General features: G+C 39.9%; 1 protein-coding gene across 1 annotated transcript in view; it reads left to right on the plus strand.

Moving 5' to 3' along the window:
- LOC135169578 (facilitated trehalose transporter Tret1) overlaps positions 1 to 23,116 on the plus strand; it is a 220,185-nt gene that overhangs the window by 27,660 nt on the left and 169,409 nt on the right. Inside the window, exon 3 of the mRNA XM_064134680.1 lies at positions 4,879 to 4,941. The gene's annotated coding sequence lies outside the window, so the exon portion shown is untranslated. The remainder of the gene's footprint in view (positions 1 to 4,878; positions 4,942 to 23,116) is intronic.

Consider the following 23,116-nt stretch of genomic DNA (forward strand, 5'->3'; position numbering starts at 1 on the left):
AGGCTTTGGGGTTGTGGGGGTAAAGGGGAGGGTTCACAAGGACTCCCAGGCTAATGCAAATTAAAGTCCTTTGCAATGAACGATTGCGGGACTTCCAGCTATCCTGGTGTGCTTTAACTTTGTTACCGGTGAAGATAATTGCGAGATTTTCCCGGGGGGACTGGTAATTCCCCCACTACTGCCATTTTTTTTCAGTTGGAAATATTTTTTCATTTTTCAAGGGGTTTTGGACGATTTTTTTACCCCGAATATTAATTCGTGTATTTATTTCAATTTAATGGTGGGAGAGATATTTATTTAAATATTCCATTCGGCATAGTCGACTCACCATCTCGAAACAATCAATTAATCTCCCCCAAAACCACCCTCGATACAATTAAAAATTTTCCCCACCAATTTTTCACTCTCAACTCACCAACATAAACATATCGATACTTTCTTGACTGCCCTATAGTTATCCCTTTCCAGGAGATCGTAAATGTAAAATACTCCCGTGAATTTTCGCGAGTGGTGGAACAACGGGGGTGGGAATATATATTCGCATTCGGCGAAACTGTTATTCCCCCGCACCCTCCACACGTCCAACTGTTTATCGGGAATGGACAGAGGCACCGTTTAACCTGGCAATGCATCCGATAAAGACAAAACTATTCCGACAGTGGGAATGGGTGGACTATGGGCCCACTCCCTTCACCCTGAAGGGGGTAGACCACCGGTCACGTTAATGGCGGAAGGTGAACTAGACCGATCGTGGCCAGTGAGGGGTGGAGAGTGTAGACGAATCACCCGTCGTGGATGATTTTCCAGTTCGTTGAATCAAACTCTACGTTCACCCTCATGCTATCCTTCCCTCCCTTCCCCCCCCCCCCCCTCTTTCACCCCCTGGCCCCACCATTCGCCCATTGCCCCACGAAAATCGCAGTGGAATGCGAGCGATAGAGAAAGATGGAAAGTCACTGGGATATCCATTGCTCCTGGGTGCACTGCGTTAATTCGGAATTTCGGAACGTTCGTTTGTGTCACAATAGACCAGGAAGGGAGAAACCGAGGGAGAAGGAGAAATCGAGCGAGTACTACCCCATCCGTTCACCTCTCATCAATTCCCCTTTCCCAAATAATTTTGTTCTAGTCCAAGTGATAATTAATTGATGATACGGTGGAGGAAAAATGCTGGTGTCAGGGGTAACGATGAGTTTATGGGGGTGGGTCAGTTGTTCTTGGGGATGTTTTGGGAGTGAAGGGATTTTTTATTTATTTTTTTAAGATAATTAGAAGTTTTTTAATGGGTAAATAATTATTGAATATTAATAAATATTGATTTTATTATTAGTTGATATTATTTTTGTTATTATGGTTCGTTGGGGAGGTTGTGAATGATTTAATTAATTGAGGCCCATTCTGTGTAGTTTTTTTATTTGAAAAATAGATGATGTACATGTTTGAGGGTAATATTTTACGTAGGTGGGGGAATTTAGGATAATTATTATATATTTTTGCTGGGAAAATAAAATATTCCGGAAAATTATGGAATTATTATGCTCAGAAAGAGAAAATTCTTGAACGTTCGACAATTTTTATGAAGCTCGTGAGTTATTCCTACTTTCCGTTCCGTAAAATTTCTCAACGGTTGGGGTAAAATTACTGAACGACCTGTTGTCCCCTCCGCAGTGAGTCATCAGGCGGGTGGTTAAATTTTACGGAACAAATCGGAAAATTTACGAGGCGATTCGTACAATTTCAGTTCCGACACTTTTTATTGAATTTTACCTCGCGTGCATAGAGAAAATAGCTTCGTGAATTTTATCAACTACTAAATTGAAATTTACGCTGTTCTCCAGAGATTTTTTTTCCAAATGTCACTGATGAAGTTTCTGATCTACACGGAATGCAATTTTAGGGAAAAAATTTGATCGTTAGGGATCGAAACGAGGGACGAGGGTGAGTTTTATCCCAAACATCACCCTCCCGTCTCATTTTTCCCCCCAAAACTTGACCTAAAAAGTCGGTGATTGTCATTTTGCCCCACGTTTCACCCTCCACAGGGCTAATTTTTATCCAAATTTTCGTTTCCCGGTACGAAAAAAAAAATCCTCTGCAAACATTCACCTCTATCATTTCAAGATGCGTGTACACCCCACTTCTGATCACAAGAGCCCTCTCAAACTCAGCAAACTCTTCTTACGAGGAAGAATGGAGGTGTTTGCAGTTGATCGATTGATTGGGTTTCCAGACTTTGAGTACCACCCCAACATGTGGATATTCCAACTTAGCGAAAAAAAAAAAGTAGAAATCAACGCAACCCCTCTCCCTCACCAAGTTCATTGCACCTACTTTGAGTAATATTAACGAGAGTGTACAGTACAAAGTTGGTAGAAATGAGGGGGTTGGGGGGTAAAAAAAAAAGTCATGAACGATCTTTGTGCATTGAAAATTATCCACCGATGATTAAGATCTTAACTGAGTTTTTCCCGTGACTCTAGTCAACGTGTAACAGCCCCTGGGTATATATACACCCCCTCGGGTTTCCTTGAGGGGGAATGTTGTGTGCTGGGGATATACCAGTGAGTCGGTTGACTCTTGAAATACCAACGGGGATATTCCACATGAGTTAGAGAGACTTGCGGTGGTCCCCAGGATAGCGTGGCACATTGGAGACTTTGCGTGACGGCTGCCATGTTTGCAGAGAGGTATAGCAACTTGCTTTTTACCCACCCCCTTTAATTCCTCTGTACACCCCCTCTCTCTCTCACTCACTCACTCGGTGGCCCCGTTTTTCACCCCCTTCTGCGCATTTTTTTTTTTTTAATGTACCTTCGTCTCACTCAATTGTTGGGTCGACGCGGGGTTGACGGCAGTGTATGCCAGACTTGGATTGAGGGGTGGGAGGAACAACTGGAGCCAACGATCCTCACGCCAAGGCGAATAACCGTCACGCGAACCGTCCAAGTCGCACCAAACGAACCCCCTTACTACCCTGGGATATATTGTTCAAGAGGTAACCGCACGGCTATTTTCATTTCCTGCGCTTTTGTATGAAGGCGCATCACTCCATCAGATTTTTTTTTTTTGTTTAGGGTTGATAGGATTTTTTATGCTGGGGGTTGAGTAGAGGAAGTCAGGTGGACAGTTGAGGAGTTGGTGGGTGAGTGACGGGGAATTTGATTTTTGGGAAAATGGGAGGTTTCGGGGGGTGAGAGATGGGTTAATGTGGGGGAGAGGAATTTTGGGAAATTGTAGCGGGTCGTTGGGGGTAGTTTTGGAACATTTTGATGTGGCAGACGAACCAATGTCTACATGAAATGCAGACGAATATTATAAAAAAAATAATAAACATTAACTGACATTTTTCCTCACGTGCAAACATAATAATCCCTTATTTTATCTCTACCCCTCTTAATATTCATTTAACAACCCTCGAATAAACTTACCACTATTCAGCTCGCTGTATGTACTGAGTCAGATGGCATTGTCACACTTTAGTACCGATCCCTTCCCAATTTGCTCATCGTTCCACACGCGAGAGTGAGCTCTAGCAAACATAGTTAGGCGTTTCACCCCATCCAGAGGCACCATCCGGACGACAAATTACCCGACACTTCGATGATGAACATTGAGAAAGAGTGTCGGGGTGGGTAGACACTGACACACCGTCGAGAGGGGATGAGATCATACGGTGGGATAGGGGAGGGGGGAGGGTGCAGGGATGGGACGAATGAGGGTGAGAGGGATGAAAAAGAAAAAAATCCAAGACTTGTATTTTCTGTCGACCCAATTTTCTTTCGTTTCGTCGCACAACTCCAATCATTTATTCACCCCCACTATTTCCAACTTTCTTGTTGTACACGAGGGCACGTTATACGTTACCTCACGCTGGACTTGAGTACATACTGTGGGCAAAACAAGAAATAAATTATTCATTGTCAAACGAACCGTGCTAGGGTTATCTGGGGATGGTAGAGGGATGACGATGTGGAAGTCAGTGGTCTTCTGGAGGGACTGGAGGGTCCAGAAGAATGATAACGTCTGCTGTTACAATTTACTTCGATGGGGAGATGAGGTTCGAGGGATTGATTCCAAGTTTTGAATGGGGTGGCGGGTGTGGAGGTATCAGAAATGTAATTATTTATAAATAAATTAGGGGAGATTAGGATTCGGTTGAAATTTTCATTGAAAATTTAATTTATTTTTTATTTGATTTATTTTTAAAATAGTGAGAGAATACCCTGTCTCAGACCGGATTCCACAACTTTATTTCAGAAATATCTTTCTAGAATTGCAATGAAAAATAGTTTCACTGCAAATGACACGGTAAAAAGACATCGAGGGGAATGGTCTTTGTTTATAGTTTTTTAACGATTCTTATTTTTCCAACTAAACTAATACGAAATTGTAGTGGAGAAGGATTAAGAACAAACAAAAGTAGTATGTTTGTGCTGGAGGAAGAATTTATACGGTGAAATGATACAAAGAAATGCGAAGCAAAAATACAATCTAGATAAAAGCATTGTGTTGGGTCTCGGTGGAGTGGAGAGTCAGAATGAAATGAAGAAAAATAAAGAGATATTAGAGGGAAAAGCCACCCTGATAGATATTCCAGACTGCTTTGGGGGGAGATGAAAACCAGGACAAAATGATCGTGAGTCCTGGGACTCGAAATTATCCAATTTTATTTATTTTTTTTATCCTTTATATCGTTAACTGTTGAATAGTCTCGTGAATGATTGAGTGTAATTTAATTTTAACAAGGCCTTTTGGGCTTTATGGTGACGTTTGAACAAACGCTCTTTGTTTTTAAAACAGCTGGCACACGTGGTTGGTAGCGTGGACCACGCCATTGCTGGAATTCTCGTGTTGTGATGTAGTTCTTTCTATTTTCAGGATACAACACGCCCACTGGACTGATTTACGAACGCCAAAGGTTTCGCTGTTCATTCGGATTCGGTGAGTCATTGATTGAATCTTATCGCATGTTTTAGTTTTTTCAATCGTTTCGGCCCTTATTGGGCTTATGGGCCCAACTGCCCTACCTATCTATGCGCCTGCGTGGGCCCACTATTATTCTGTACCGCATTTGCACTCCCTGAGAGGAGTAAATGAGTAGGAAATCGCGCTAATCCGGTCGCTACCGTCGGTTGCCCTAAGGGCGACATTCCTTGCAAGACTTAGGCGACCTGGGGCCCACCTTTTGCCCCCCGATAACATGACCAGCCTCGGGACAACTCCTTCCGACCGAGTTTTACCTCCAAAATCCGATCCAATCGATAATCGAATCTGGGTGCCTCGGGTGGGTTACTAGCGCCCAATTTTTTGAAACAATTTTTTTTGTTTAGATAACAAATATGTACGATATGTACAAACATTAAAAAGTAGTTTTATCTCTGCTGGAAAAAATTTGAGTAGCGTCTGACCACTTGAGCGATTGTACATTGTACATTGGTTCTCATCGAATTTCGTTGGTGGGATAATTTTTTTCTTGTCAATTATCTTTTCACCACTGGAGGCCGTTTATAATATCGTCAATCATCGGGATGAAAAATTGTAAAATAATTTTTACTGCGATGCCCTTTCGTAAGATATAATTGTAGACAAAGGGAGGAAGCTTCCAGGGGTTAGAAAAAAAAATAATAGATTGATTCGAAGTCGTTTGAAACTTGGGAGGTTGATTTCCATTTAAAGTCTCTTAAAAAAACAACCGATGATTACCCGAACATTTGATGGGATCAGAATTTTTTTTATCATATGATTGTTCCTTCCGGCTTTATAAAATTCAACGTAACGACAGTGTAAATAATCCAACCCTCAAAATTCAGGACTTTAAACAAATAAAGTGACGTGAAAATGTTCACGAAATTAAAATTCTTCCGCAACGTATTAACACCCTGTTATCAATTCTCCCTTTGTTTCCATTTCATATCCCCCTTTCTCGCCCTCTCTTTTCAACCCTCTCACCCTTCAATCCTTACACCTTACTTTGTTCACTTCCGTGTTATATTGGAAATGCCGGGAATTCGGGTAGGGTAAGTTACACATGGTTGAACGACTGGCAGCTGCCTCGTGAAGTTGTCCGTCGTCACCGAAGGACTCGGTGCCTCTAGTAATACGTTACCCTGGACAACGCCACTCCCCCTATCACCTTACCGTCATCGTCAAGACGTAGCCAATGGCAAAAACCTGGACTTTACCGCGAGTGCCGGAGCAATAGTGAATGATAAAAATAACTAAACTATAGGATATCTTACCCCAACAACATGACAAATGTTGTTTTACCATTTCGGGTATCGTAAACACTACTATGCAACTATCGGGCCCGACTCATAGTAATAATTGCTATAAGATAGTTATGACCCATAGTAAGCCTCACTACAGCACATAGTAATGACAACTATGACATTATTTTGATTGGTAAATTCACATTATTCTTTTTAGACGTGATATATTCACATAGTTGTCACTCTTATGGGCCTTTTCTTGGTGTAGCCAACTGGCAACACTCGTTTTATCTAAAATGTGCATCATCGGGATGAGTCTCCCTCTCCAGATGTCACATTGAGGTCACAATAAGCACTTTTTGGGTAAAAGATCGTACCACCGTGATATGACCACACTCACACTTTTGCGGATAACGTTAATGTACTACTCTCATAGCCCCCTCACTGACAGATGTGCGGTTTTGGTAAGAAAATATTTTCAGCTTTTGTCCGCCTTTTCTCTCCCTCAATTCATTTTTATCTTCTCATTCTCCTCTTCATCCGGGGAATTTAGTCGGCAAAGAATCTTGAAAACTATTCTTACCAAAATACTTCACTCCAATCCCTTTCGCACGAATAGTTTCGACGGTTTAATTAAAAGCTCGTGCACTTGGTGAAGTTACGGTGTGAGAGAGGGGGGGGGGAGAGGATGGAAGAGAGGAGAATATCGGTCATCTTTTACGCTTAATCAGAGTATTGAGTGTACTTTTCTACCCCCAAAAGTTGGGGGGATTTTTTTTTTTTTCGCTGAAGAATGGAAAAGTTTGGGAGAACTCGTGGCTCGCAGAAGCGTAATCTTAATTTGATTTATCGCACCGGTATTTAATTAAGGAATATTCATGGTAGCGGGTATGCTAGAGTACAGTGTTAACGGATCCGATGTATAGTACAGTCGAAATACCGATTTTATTAATTAATTGACGAATCGCGTTACTGCAGTTGGTTGTGGCTCATTAGGGCCGATTGCGCTTGCGGCGCGTCTAATTGTGGAGATATCGGATGAACTGCAGAATTCTGAGATGAATTAACTGGACTAACGGTTGATGATGATTTTAATTTGGGCAATTAGGTTTATTGTTGAGTCGTTTGGGAGTGAAGTCGTTTATGGATTTTGTAAAAATAATGAGTTTGGGGCTCGAGGGCACCAGCAATTCTGTTGTTGAAAATGTTCTGGGACTTTATTATATATTTTTATTTAAACAATTTACGTAACGTATACGTTAAACATTGGAAGTTGATTTTTATCTTGTTAAAATGGCGGGGAATGATTACTTGAGACAATTATTATAGCACTGAATGGAGTTAGAGCTCTCATTAGATCAGTTCACTGAATTGAAAAGAAGTTCTCATCCAATAAAATTAATTAATTGTTAATTGATCTTCACTGGCACCGTCATCTATTACCGATGCTATCTCTCGCTTCTCGGATTTATCCACCCCATAACATTGATTCATCCTGTCCAGTTCACTTCTGAAAGCCATTTTATTTTCCTCAGATGTTCTCACACTTCAACTTTAAACGTTAAAAGCCCCAAGTTATTTCAAGCACTTGTTCTCCTCACCTCCCGTGACTCTCTCACGTTCACTAAAAATTGGTTTTCTTCATTTTCCGGGGAAAATGGGCCAGAAAATATCGGTTCCATTAAATTTTTCTCCAAAATTTCCAATCGCTCCTAAAACCTTTCTGATCCCTCTCCTCAGCCCAAAAAAAAAATCATATCTTCCATTAAATCCCTCCCTCCACCCACTAGTCCCCTATTTCCTCCCCCTCCGATAACATCAATTAATTGTTAATTGATCCCCGACAATCGCCATCGCCAGTACTTCAACGCTATCTCCTGTATCTCAGATTTATTCAGCATATAACAGTAATATCTCCTCTCCAGTTCAATTCTAAAAACATTTTATCGGGTACACGAGAGCTGGAGGAATGGATTCCTGGAAAATTCATCGGATACTGCTTCTCGTGACATCAATTATAGCTGACTCGTCAACATACATTTTTTTTTTCTTCTCTCTGCTCTTTTCCAACCAACTCCACTGTTACCTACTCGCGTAATCGTCCGACTTCATTTCTCCTCGAGGTAGGTAACTCGAGAAAAAAAAAAAAAAGGGGGGGAAGAAAACGAGAAATTGGCAGCGGGGGAAAATGGTTTTAGAAAAGCCAGTGAACGGAGGTAACTGGCGACATTTTTACCCGAGTTGGTACCCAGTGCAAAGTTGGGCTTGTTAGTGCGTTACCTTTTGACTTCTATTGAGGCAAATAATTCACGTTGGAAAACTTGAAAGCTCGCGAGTCGTTGGAAAATTTCTCATTAGACTCAACTCCGTATCCCCAGCATTGGACACACATTGCATTATTTTTTTTTCTTCTCCTCTGTACTGTTAGTAAACTGAATGAATTTTAAAGTATTCTTTATCGAAGTTTTTCTCCGTCCAATGAGATTAATTTTCCGATGAAAAGGGAAACGCAGAAAAGAAAAAGTTTTCAGCGTTTACTTTAGAGAAACGACGCTGAAAGATTGAATTTTTTTAGCAAACGACGGGCCATGGGGGTGGTTTGGTTGGGCAGGGGGTTGGAGGTAGGGACTTGAAGTTGGTGCAATTTGTGAAGGAATCGATGGATAGTGGAGAATGAAAATAACCGGAGGAATTGACATTCTATGTCAATGTGGCCCACATGAAACGTTGATTCACCGATTTCAGAGTTACTCACCCTCCCTTACCCTACCTCAACCCCCTTAAGCCACAGACCGAGGCCATTCCCAGGTTCGACTTCATGGATTGTGCAATGCTGGAGTTTCATGTACATGGTATATATGTGGAAAAGGTTGGGTAAAAGGTAAATGAGTAACCAAACCACCCCCATCGACAATACCCAGCTGGTTTAGTCTTTTTTATGGGAATATATTAGTTCAGTATTCAATCGATATTACAATGGTTGGTGTAGAGTGTATGGGGAGATGGGCTTTTTTTTTTGGTACACGTGAAAATATTTATCGCTCAGTGGGTAATGAGGTTGGGTCCGTACCGTAGTTTGCAGGTCGTTTTTCGTAGGGATGGGGGGTAATGTAGATGTTGAATCAACAATGCGGGAGGGGTATGGGGTGAGAGGAAAAAAATTGAGGGAGAATTTTATTTATTTTTAAGAGGAGGATTTGGCCAGGAAAAAATTTTTTTAGGTTCGATTTAATTAATTTAGAAGAGTTGTAAAATTTGGGGTAGCTTGGTGTTAATTGAGGCTCAGATGAGCCCTGATGGCTGCAAAAGTAGAAAAATATTGCACTGGAGAGAAAAATGAGTAAAGGATTCCGCTATCGTCAATAGATAACTCGGTAATAATTTTTGGATGAGTGAAATTTAATTTGATTCGGGATGAAAAAGGAGCGAGTGTGGGTGGATTTTATTAGATTTTGTGGGTTTATATGTATGCGCCTGTAGATCTACAGTTTAATGATGTCGGAGTACGGAAAAAAATGAAATTTCATGGATAATCTGGTAATAATTTTCAGATGAGTGAAATTTAATTTGATTTAGGGTGAAAAAGAAAGGATTTTGCAGGGATTTTATTACAATTCGTGAATTTATGTACAAACATTTGTAGATTTTGGGTTTAATTATGTGTCTCTGCTGTAACGAAGGAAAAATCCTTGAGTTATCGACAGCTCCAGAAATTATTTTTATCTGATCCGTGGAATGTGCAGCAATTTTAATGGGAATAATCTCTCGGGTAAAAAATATTTAAAATAATTCCAGTGACAAACAGAAGACTAAACAATTTACCCTATGTATCCAATTAATTTAATTGATCAACATTCTCAGTACCAAGTTGGAAATTAGGAATGTTCTGGGACGATAAGCTCTCACATGCACGTGCCTCCACAGCAAAATCCACTTGGTTGGTTTATATAGACTAGTGTTTCGCTCAGAATAACCCAAGTTTGTATCTTAATAGTTCGTCTGTGTGTGGCACCTGGCTGAACCCACGACCGGTGAGACCAGAGGGAAAGATCGATATTATTGTTGGAGTCAGTGACTTGTCAAGTCGTAATTCGCATGCAAATGTATTTTCGGAGGGTTTGAAATTTAGAAGAGGATGTTGATGATCGAATGAATCATTCATTTCATCTTTTATTCAATCATTCAAATTAACGTCAATGTTCGAGGATCGTTTGGCGAAAGGGGCTTCAGGGAATATTGTGTTTTGTTGTGAATTTTTTTATATTAGGGAGAGTTTAAAGATCATTTGGTGGAAAATAATTATATTCATTAATAAATCATTGGATTATTTTTCACGTTTATTTTGCAAATATATGAGTTTTTAATTACAAGTCAAATCAATTTTATTCAATGATGAGTTTAACATATATATTATGTATCATATATTATATTTATATATAATATGTATATATATGGGTTAACAAAAAATTTTAAAAGTCTAACAGCAAAAAAATTGAGTTTTTCATACCATATAACTCTCATTTTTCCATCGTTTTCCAACAAATCATGCGATATATCTCGTTGGATATCCATTTGTATAAGTAGACAGTGTCGATGTGCGTGTCAGGCCCATACTCCAGGTAATTCCTCACTGTCTTCCATTCCATTTGCGTTTAAAAGTTGCGTGAGGAGGGGAAGAACCTGGGCTCAACGGATTTTCATTGTGCCTTCTATTCGTCTTTCAAGAAATGGTGTGAATCCACTTTCCTCATTCGTCCCTTGACTCGCGCCACGACTCATCGCGATCCTTATCCCACCATTCTCACCTACCCTTATCCCTTTCCCCCCTCCACAGTAGTATAAGGGAAACAATTGCTCAAAGTGTATATAAAGCACTGTAATATCGCGGCACAGCCGTCATCCCCGAGATAAATTTTAACTCTTCATTTCAATCAAAATGTCTAGAGTATATTTCTCCTTTTATTTCGTTCAAGGGTGCTCCGGGGGTTTATTCACAGCTATTTGACATCCCCGTTTCATTCTGAATTCTAGGGAAAATCGTTTTCACGACTGTTTGCCATTTTTTTTAATGTCAGCAGTAGTTGGATTTTCCACGGAAAATAGGGGAAGAAAGAGAGAAGAATAAGAATAAATAATTTGTTGGGGATGATTGAAGACGTCATAATTCTACAAATTTTTTATTGAAGACTTTCCATATTATGTTGTATTAATTCCAGAGAGAGTTTAAATTCAACCTAGATATGAATAATTAATTCGAAATTATCATCGCTCGAGAATGGCATCGGATGCACATGAAATAAATTACCATTGTCATTGAAGCTACATAATTATCTGCTCTCGTTCATCCACTACATTAAATTACCTCTATCGACCTTGTATTGATCATTATTTTTTTTCAATTTTATATAACGAAAAATGAAGTTGATTAACGCGTGGGAAATCATCACATTAGCGGTGTGATATAATTGAAAGTCACTTTACTCTTATTTCACTCAAAAATATGATTCACGTGCCGTTAACGAGATTCATGACCTATTATCTGGTGTCACAATAGAACTTGAATGACCAACGACTCGATAACTGTTGGCGAGATATTTTTATTATATTATATAATATTATATAATATACTCTCTCTAATCAACCCCTCGTCCATAACAATACCAACGCCATCTGCTGATAAAGAGAATTCATTTGCTTGACATACAAAATTTGCATTCCACTCAGTTCTCGACTAGAGTTGAAATGTATTTACACTGAAGGCCTCCCCACACTCACACATCTATGTACATTACTCGCATTAACCCATAATCCTGGCAGAAGCTGTGTCATTCATGAATGATACACTCGCAAGACAATACGACACTGAGAGAATCACAAAGTCTGACAGAATTCCCACCACGAGAGACCGTATACCCTCCCCACCATTGACTTTCATTGTTCATCAGGAGGCAACGCTTGTCCCTTTCGAACAAATTACAATTTTCATTTTGCAAATGGACGCCGTGGAAGCCTTTAAAATATGCACACTTCTCCGTGTTACCAGGATTTAAGTGGCAACTCTGACTGGCAGAGATGGGGCAGGGGTTGAGGGGGATATGCCAGCCACGAAGGGTCGATCGATTTTCGGACTCCACGACACTCGTGTCTTAAGGGTTATTAATAGGTTCTTCATTAGCCGTTCAGTCGCATCCGGTTGGGGAGAGATTTTTATTGAAATTCGGAAGTTTTAGATCTCGCGTGAAAATTTTTCTGGGAAAAATATATTTCCCCATTTTTTTTGCCGATGTTCTGCCCACATTTCGACTCGCGATTTATTGTAGTGATATCAAGTCACGTGGTGGATTTTTTTTCGCACCAGAGAGCCGATAAAATCACCTCGAAAACATTTAATGTGTCAAAATAAAAAAAAGATATAGAAAAACACAATTTCCCAAGTTGGGTCTCCACTCAAGACATTTTTCTCTATAAAAAATAGGAATTAAATGCCCGGGATCGTAATAGCGATCTAAAATACGCAAATACGTCGAGTTCACGTGAATGTGAGGGTAATTCGTAGAAAAGAGGAAATAAAAAGAAATGAAAAATAATGGCAGATAAAAAACTTGCTAATGAAATAACACTCAGCCTCAAGCCTCTGGGGCTTGTCACGGAGAACCTTGGAGTGTATACGCTGAGAGGATTTTCCCGTGATTTCCTGGGCATTCTCGTGACACGACACCTACAACTACCAACTACCCAATGCCGTCCCACCCATTTACCCACCTCCTCTCCTTACTCCCCCATCCCCGTGACCCACTTAACCCCACCCACAACCACCCTTTTTTTCTCCAGCCCCCGTTCTTGGTCTTGTACCTTCATATTAGACGGTACATTTCCCCTAGTTTTGTACTGTTTTTCATCTCTAAAGTATTTGTTAAATATTCCATTCATTTCATTCCCCTGTGATGGAATTGCTCAGTGAAATTACTCCGACAAACGTTTATTTTATTTGGATTTTTTTTTTTATTTCAATCCAGCGAGAAACTTTCAGGGACAAATACAGAACAAAAAAAAAATAACGGATGGTACATTTTCAATCGAGTGACATTTCAGTGGACGCGGGCACGCGGAATTTCTGACCCTTTTGGTTGTTGAGATGTGATGGGTGGATTGATTGAAATGGGGTAAAAGGGAAATCTATCGGGTTGGATGGTATATTTGTATTGGGGTTTCCAGAGCCTTTGAACATTTCGGTTTACACAGCTCAATGATGAAATTATCGAATTTCGGGGCGGGGAAATTTCAACAGTTGGGAATGTTTTTATTGGATGAAATTGATAATTTATGGATTACAAATTTCGTAGTGAAGTGGAGAGAGGGGTGAGTTAAATTATTTATCGCTGGGATTTTTTTTTCTCGAGAAAGTTATGTCTTTAATTATGTGGGATATTTAATTAGTGATTCAGAGCTTTGTAATTCACTCGTCGATTTTATCAATTTCTCTTAAGACCTCCAGAGGGTGAGCCTCTCAAGTCTAATTTGTCCAACAAAACTTCCCCTAAAAATTAGCTGTGGTCTAATCATTATTCAAAATTTCTTTCTGTGAACCTCTGCAATAAGACACTTCTCTAAAAATCCCCCTTTCATCCCTCATCATCGAACAAAGCGTTCATCCATTTCCCTCAACCTTTACACCCCAAAATAATTATCATTATCACATGCACCTCAAGCTCCACTGAACACAAAAAAGTGGTGGAGTATATCCAGTGTATTTAATACTCCCATAAAAGCTGGGTTGCCTATATTAACGCCGTTTACCCCGGGAATGGGAAAAGATGTAGGACGTGCCTGAGGCTGAGATAGCCACGGAAGCTTGTGGTGTACTCTGGAGAGTGTCGGCCGAGAAGAGTTACAATTTGTTATATACAGGAGTGGGTGCGCAAGTGCATAAAAAAAATGAAAAGAAAAAAAAAATCCGTCAAGGGGTGGAAAATACGGTTGGTGGTTATATACCGACTGGAGAACAGAGAAAATGTGGGGTCTCTGGACGTCTGTTGAAGACATTTCTTTTTTCTTTTTTTTTTGTGGCATCAACTTGTGTCCAACCACTGAGATTTATTTTTTCCTCCCCTCCAATTTTTTTTTTCTACTCTTTTACGTGCATCCTGGGTAAAAGTGTCCGCGCTGACAGAGTGGCACACATTGTATTTCATGAAGCTCTTATGTCCACATTATGGATGAATGCTGGACAACTACACGATTATGGGATTATCTAGCCAACCGGAGAAGTGAAGGCTTGACGTTTCAATCATGCACGTCATCACAGCTCATCAGTCATCTCGTTGGGAGTAATGATGGGGGTGAAATGGGGTGGACGAGGGGAATACCAATGAATACATTATCAATGGACATCATACGGCTGCCAAAATACGTCGAAAGGGGTGAAGAACAAGGTGGGGGGGAGGTGGGGGATTCAGACAGATTCAGATAATTTTTTCATTAAAGATAATTGAGATTCAGAAATTTGTTTGGACTTTGATTGCGATGACTTCAGGACTTTCAGGGATTCGAATGCAATTCAGTTACTTCGGGAGGTTCATTCATTGTTCCCAGAATTTTAATTATTTTCTTTGGTTGAATCGGTGGAATATTAAGAGATCCCTCGGTGATTAATGATGGAGAATGTAATTAACGGTTTCATCGGCTCGTTCATCATATTTACACATGTGATGATGATAGGGTTTGCGTTATGTAATGGTAGGATAGAGATCCGAAATTTCAGTCTGTTTATTCAAGGAAAATAGAATAATTCAGTTATTCAAGTTAAATAAGAGATTGATTGAATTTCGATAAGTTCCTTGATTCAGTGGAATAGTTTAGTTTCATGCAGCCATCGACCTTAATACCATTCATTTTTATATTTTTGTGGTACGTGAGACGGGCTCTGCACGCGATAACAGTAGACAATGAATATTCAATCCAAACAGGTTTCTTTTTTATAAATAAATGGGCCTGGGTTTGTTTAATTCGGGGAGAATCGGAGTATTCTTAGAATAAATTTTTTCAAAACACGTTATGACACGGTTTACTACTAATTAATTAATTAAAATTTCCGGCAAATGATTGAATCTATTTCTTGGTGGGAATGAAAATATTCTGATGGTTGTCTGTATCGGGGACTTTCAATTTTCAATTTTTTATGCCATTTTTTGAAGAATAAAAGCATTTGCGACCGTTCCCAGCAGTTAATGGTCGGCATTAAGAGTGAGAAGAGGTGGTTGCACTATAAAAATGTGTTTATGGAGGCTGTGGATGGGGTATAAAAAGTTCTTGGTATTGAATTGTCACAGTTTTTAAGCGACGTAAAAAGTAGTGTCTTCAGGACGTCTTAATTCAAGGCATTTCACACAAAAATCTCTTTTATCGACTGACCTCGTGAAGGAAGAAATGCCGTCGGTAATTCAGTGTTCGAATAGTTAAAAAATTTACGAGATCATCAGGGGGAATAAAAAAAAGTCAAGAAATTGATGACACCTCATAAATACTTTCCTTCAAGCTCTCAAGGGGGGCGTGCCCCCCTCTCGGGTTTCGGCGAGTGAAAGGGGGGGGGCTAGGCCCCCCCCCAGGTTTATTTTAATTTTCATTCTATTTTTCTCACTCTAGATTTTTCTAAAATTTACCCCATTAATTTCTCTGTGTAGTTTTGGTAGTTGTTCATCCAAAAATATTTTCCCACCGGAAATGCGATCTAAGAATCTTGAATTCAATATTCCGGGGAATATTCCAATGGTAAATCGTTGCACGTCGGCTCTTTAATAGAATAGAATTGAAATGCAATCATATCTGCAGCCAGTAGCCACGTTTTCTCATTCTTTTTTTTTTTTACCCCTTACCCACCCCTTTTCATTATTACATTTCAACTTCCTCTGCACACTCTGGAAAGCACATCCGCAACATAACATTATTACCGATATATTCCCATCGATACGGAAAACCGCAGTTACAGAATTGATACGAAGCACCCGCGGGAATCTTGATGCCATTCAGGGTGAGGGGAAGAATCGAATGAGAAGAGGAGTGAAGATGCAATCGATCCGCATCAATGCTCGCGGATAAATCGAGAATATCGAGGAGTAGATGCACGATGGACAAAATCAAGAATACCCGCGGAATATTTTAATGAAAGCCGTCGTCATCGATGGGGCTATCGTAATTTTTTTTTTTATCGTCGCTCTGTCCCACTCGTTCGGGACTTTTTTTTTTTTTTTTTCGTTTTGCACGCTCGACCGGATGAGACCCGGACTGTTTTACGTGAAAGAACGCGCACACACCTCTCTATATAGGTATATAATAACACGGGATTGGAACCGTCCCTCGGTGCAATATAAATCAAAAAATTAACATATCGATCGTGCGCATCTATGAATATTAATAATTAATAATTGTTGGACTCGACTGGGGATACAATGAGTACTGTGTTCACTTGTTTTCGTGCGTTATGCATTGACATATGATAAATCGATTCGACTGGAAATATTTTTAATTTGAATTATTGCATTCGAATTGAAATCCTTTTTTTTGAAGAATTTTTTTGGTTTATTTTTATGAATGACGAGGGGAAGGGGAATATATTTTTCATTTGTGGTACGTTAATTACGTTGATAAAAATGTCGTTGCACCCCAATTACGTTGTGATATCCGAGTCAATCTTCTCGATTTTTCCCCTGCGATAGGTCCTCATCTCCTCGTACAAGCCAAAGGCCAGTTACAATTATAGCCTTCTATGAGCTCAATAATGTGAAGAATTTCTATGATGATATCCCAGCGAAGGGCCACGCTCGCTGCACAACTGAACATCCCATCGTCCAACCACAGCTTCATGGACTCATTGTAGAATTTTTTAAGCCCCATGAAACACTATCTACTCATCAGTCCAACCAATGAAAAAATAACTTCCACTATGATAGAGGGGTTAGCGATACTAGTGGGGATTATTACAAGCGTTGAGGGTATAATTCACGTATCATCATTTCACCTTGTCTTAACTACTGGGCTACACCCGGCCAGTTGGTGAATGCCAGTGGAGTTGTTAAAAAATTGTGAATGCACTTGAAGTTGTTGAGTATTTCCTAGGAACAAAACAGTCGAGGTCTAACATCCGCAAAGGGGCCCAACTTGTCTTGAGTGAAGAAATATTTAATAGTTTGTACCTTGGCACACGGTAATTGCTGTTTTTACTCGACTTGTAACGAGTATTCCTTCACCTGGTATCGTAAATATTCTCATCTTTTAGTTACCTTACGCCTTCACTCGGTTTTCGACATAAACACTTGGGACTCTGGCTTTTGATGCGTTCCATGTGCTTCTGAAATATTTTTTTTTTTTTTTTTTTTTACATTTTCCCTCTCTGCCATCTTCTTTCTTAAATGCTACCCACTTGGTCTCCTGCCTGCTCTCCATCTAGACCGCCGACCGTTTAACCATTAAACACGAGAAACCGGGGGGATTTTGCCTTGAGGTGAGTGAATGAGAAAAGAAGATGCTAAGGAGAAAAAAAGGGCGAAAGAGGTGGATAAAAAAAAATGAGGACGGGAGGGGGGGGGGCGGGCGAGAACGAGGAGAGATGTGAAAAAATACCTTGTCCATGAGGATTCACGTTTCAACGTCCAATTAAAGTGGGCGCGATGGTGGCATATTTCTTCTGGTTACCTGTTGTTGTTACTTTTTTTCAACGTCAATCGGTTGAAAATAGTTTTTCATGGGGGATAATTGATGATTTTGGGAATTTTAGTGTGCGGCAAATTGACACGTGCTCAGACGAGAGATATATATTATAAAAATGAGAAATTAAATTTTTTTTCTCGTAATTATAAATCGATGGAGAGTTGCAGAAAATTTGATGGACATTTATCGGAATTGTTGGTAACTAATTACGATTATGTCACGTAAAATTTGCCAGTTGATGAACGAATTATGAGTTGAGGCATTTTTAGTGAATATTTTTCGCGGTGGAGAGGACCTCGTGGGTCTTCATAAATGCCGGGGTAGAATGGGTTGGCTGGGAGGGGGGGTTATTTCTTCGGGCGAGTGGGCAGTGCTTCCGGGTCCCTGATTCGTCCAATTAGGCCAGCCATTAACTATCATTAAACGATCTTCGAGGGAGACTGTTGGAAAAAAAAAATTGAAATTTCGTGAGCAGGTGGAATAGGTATTTTTGGAAGAGTGACAGGGATTTCGATTTACGGTTTCCTCGCTTCTTTCATGATTCAGTTTTCATGGGTTTGTGATAGTGTCATTATTTTAATAGCCAGGTTTGACGTCGTGCTACGATTTTTTTTAGACACAATCGGTCTTTACTTTGGTCTAAATGGTGGTCGTGAGGTCAGCTGACAAGAGACATTTTTGTGTCTAATTTTTTAAATTATACCGTTGAAATAAAAAACATTTTAATGGATAAGTGAGGACTAATTTAGAGGAGAGTGACGTTGCCTCTACGGTCAAGGATGAGTCAATATCATTTTATAACATTGCGTCAACGTTGGAGACAACGTCTAATTTTTATCCAAAATTTCTATCCGTCTAAAAATCCACTGAAGACAATTGAATAAAAATCCTCCCCAATGTCCTCTTCAAAATTTGTCTCCCCAATAAATGACATCTCCTATCACAGCAAGATTCTTCATTCTCGGGGGGGAAAAAAAAATTGTCCTTTGTGCAAGACCCCAGCGTGCAAGATATTACGAGAAACTTCATCAGAAGTTTCGAACGGATTCGCATTCACTGGATATTCCGTACTTTGACGGGCCTCTGCGGAAGCATGAATAATGCAGGGTATTGGTTGTGAGGTGAAAAAAGGACGAGAATTATGCAAATCACACGGTTATTGGGCCTCCCCCCCCCTCCCCATCCACTCTTCACTAAGGCTCAATACATCTGTGTACAATATACAAACGGGTGTGCGGTGCGTGTGTGTGAAATATTCAACGTCTTTCGCACTCCTCCACACCAACTTACAAGCTGAAGGCAATTTCTTCATGTACGATGTGATTCGATGGGTTGTTCATTGTACAAAGGTATATTGAAAGAGCTCTAATCGTCGATACAGGCACGTAGAGCTGTCGTATATTATTTTTCACGTGGTAATGCGTGTGCAATGCTCAAGGGTATCAATAACAGTCCAAATACTTTTCTCCTTTCGTTTGCGTCACATTCAATTATCAGACAAATCTGGAGCGAGTGAATTACGGTAACGATTTCTGATGAAAGTCCATTAAATTCTCCATCTCGGTCGTTCAGATCGCCTCGGAGTGATTGAAACTTTGTTCCGTTCGTTTCTTCAGAGAAAAAAAAAAAGAGATGACTTACTTTTTTTTTTCTTTTTTTTTTTTACGTCGAATTGAAAGAGAAAAATGGGTTTTCGAAAAAGTAGAACTCTCAACTGTTCTAGCATCGGTGGCTACAAATGCAGACGTCATAAAAGCCTCGGGATGAGAAGTTTTCATGCGTCGTTTGGCGAAGAAATGGGGGTTGAAAGGGGTGGGAAGGGGAGGGGAAAAAGTTTTTGGGCTTCAACTGGCCGATAGAGTTGTTATACCGCCTTTGAGGTGCCTGTGCTCGAAGAGAGAGGGATATACATTATTGGTTCCTGTTTCTAATGAGTTTTGGACGTCTGGAAAGTTAGACTGAGGCACTGCCAGGCAGTTGCATTAATGCGTTTAATTTGTACGATTAGAAACTGGTGGGTGATGGGGTGGGAAAATGCCGGTATATAAAATTCAACCTCTGAAATTCGCCATTTCCAGGTACCATGAATTAAACTTTTTAACGATTTTTCATTTTTTATTTACGGAGAATTATCGAGGATGAAGGGATGTATATATGTACTGGGTGGATGGGGTATGTATAGCCGTAAACCGTCAAAATGTGAAAAGTGTACGTAACGAGGTAAATATAAATAATTCAGCGGGTGGAGGAGTTTCACTGCCGCATGTTCAGTTACTTACCAAGTTAAATTCTGTCAACTTTCCTTGCATGGTTAACGAGTAAAAATTAATAGGGAAGAGAAAGAGAATAAACAAGAATATCGAGTACACCTGAGTGAGAAGAAAATATTACTGTTGAAGTACAAAATTGTGAGATGAAACGAAGAGGAAGGCAATTTATTTTGGTGAAATAGTTTCCCAGGAGCACATGAAAAAGTATTTTTTTTTATTTATTTGCCAGTGATTTTATTTTCTTTCTCATTATGTTCTTGTGATGTCGAATATTATCGAGTTGGCAAACAAATTGGATTCGAGTATAAGAAATATTTTCAATATGTACGCAGATAGGGAATTATTAGTAATAACAACTCGTAAGAAATGAATGGACCGGAAGGGCGGAGAATAAACGAGAGCCTCGCAAATAATTGGCTAGAACAAAATATAACTTTTTAAGGGGAAAGAAATTGAATTACCAGAACATTTGACAGGATTGAAAAAAAATCTCACACAGAGTAGAAATAAATAACTGAAAAGTATCTTCACAGGATGATTTTTCACGATAATTATCTACTTACTTTTTTTCAGACTTCTCCGTTAACATTTTCGCAATTACCAAACGCATGAAGTTCTTGAAACAGATAAATAGTTAAATGAAAAATCAACCTGAGAGAATATTTTTCCTTAACATGAGGATTTTCCTTCCGCAGAAAATGTCCTGCGCTTTCCGATTAACATATCATAATCTGCAGTCTTATCGGGTAAAAAAAAATCAATAGTTCCTGACCTAAAATAAACATTTTCAACATGTGAATAAATATTGAATCTCGTTAGGACCACACGTGGCAATATCTTTGAAGAAAACTTGAGGGAAAGAAAAACGAATGAAAACAGATCACAAGTAACGTCCGAGATAAAGTTATCGCTTTTGAAAGAACTAAAATTCTCCTAAATTTGCACGTGAAAAAATAAGATCGTCCGAGCACTTTCCGAGATTTGTAAAAATTTCATTCCCGATAGGAACTGCCAATAAGACATTTTCTTTATATCAATAGTTTTCCCTCTGAATACAAACTTGTTCTTTCGTAGAAATATTCTGGCTCTCCCCATAACAATCTCATAATCCCCAGTCTTATCAAGTTCTCAAAGTTGATGAATAGTTCTAGCCCTGAAAGAACCATTTTCAACGCATCTGTAAATATTGAATCCCGATATGAGGGAAAGCGATAACCCATAAGCGATAAACATTAAGAGATAAGCGAGCGGTAAGAAAAAAGAAAATCAGCAAAACCGATTGCGACCCAAACATTGCGATCAAGACACTGAAAAAATAATTAACCCCCCCAAAAAAAATATTATCCAACCGTCACAGTCGTCCCTCATCCCTCCCCTCCCATAATCCCCGCGTCTACCGCCCTCGCCCTAAAAAAATCCCGAATAACCCTCACCACATTCACCACGTCCGCAAGCCTTGAATTACGACAGATCCAACGGTAATAATAACAAAAAAAAAAAAATTACAAACTGTATCACATGCAGAACTCATAAGAGATAAATAAACCGTTGATGCAAAATTACTTATCGATACGTTACCCACTCAAGTGGTTGGACGAGCCGTGGAAAACATTAAAATAGTCCAGGGCCAGTTTGAACATACGGAGTTGAAAACAGGTATGTTCAATTATCGGTCCCCCGGCCAAGTATATCCTAGTCCTTGGTACTGGCATTATACCCATCCAGTGTAAGCCCCACGGGGTGGAGAGGTACAGAAAGGAAGGAAAAGACGTGGAAAAAAAAAAAATAAATAAAACGTCGACCTGGAGGAGAGAAACCCCTCCGGATGATTAAATCCAAGCGATATAATACACCATCGACGTTGCACACCCGAGCCTTTACCTTACTAACTCTCCTTCGTCTCATCGCCCACCCATTTTCTATTTGCATTTCTCGTTTAGTTTGTCAGTGTATTATGGGCTTGATACACCGCCGATACACATACACAGAGTGCCAGCATCATGGACCGATTAAGTGTTTTGATACCGTGAGAAAAGAGTCACCGCTTCTACGAAACACTCGGTATATCGGGCGTGGTCACGCGCATTTCCCACTAGTCCAATCACCAGCAAATCCAAGGTTCAAATAGTCAACGAGGGAGGGAAAAAAAATATTACAGGAGAGACATTACTCGCGAGGACCTGCTGATGTGTCGATAGACCAACGTAACGTCATACCAAGACTTTTTTTTATCGGTCAATTCCGGGGCGGGAAAATCAAATACACAAACAGTCTCGTGCGATATTAATCGAGGAGAAGATCCCATCTGATAAATCTTGATTCAGATCATTCAAACGGCTGAATTTCTGCGCCAAATTATCACCGAATACGACGTGTTCGTTCCTCAAAGTCGATATTTACCTCCACAAAATAAAAAAAAAAATATTCCTCTCAGGAATTCCCACCGTCCCTATCGATAAAATATCAATATCCTCTCACCCCTCGATCGAATATTTTCTATTTCCCTTTCACAAAAAACACCATCATTATGCAAGTGCCTCATGTTTCGAAAATACCGTGGCACCATTGCCATTGAATTTTGCAAGCCCCAGTTACTCCACCGGGAGATACAACTTGAATTTTGAAGTATCCTCTCTCCACCATCAGCGAATCCACCACTGCCACCAAGGGAACAGGCGTTCAGTTCACTATCTAAAGACTCGGTTGCTTCTGTATCCCATAATACATCCAAACATCCTGCACATACATAAAATTTCACCATCAACCGTCGAACATGTTTCACGCACATACCCCGACATTAACGGGCGTAAATGAGTTTTGCGGCAGCGGTAACTTCATTTCTTCTTTCCCCTCCCTCTCCCCCTCCCCCCCACACACCATCTCAACTCATTCTTTCTCACTTATAATTTTCTCCACTCTCCTGTCTTCCTTTCC

Source organism: Diachasmimorpha longicaudata, chromosome 15 (assembly GCF_034640455.1).
Source record: "Diachasmimorpha longicaudata isolate KC_UGA_2023 chromosome 15, iyDiaLong2, whole genome shotgun sequence".
Lineage (NCBI taxonomy): Eukaryota > Metazoa > Arthropoda > Insecta > Hymenoptera > Braconidae > Diachasmimorpha > Diachasmimorpha longicaudata.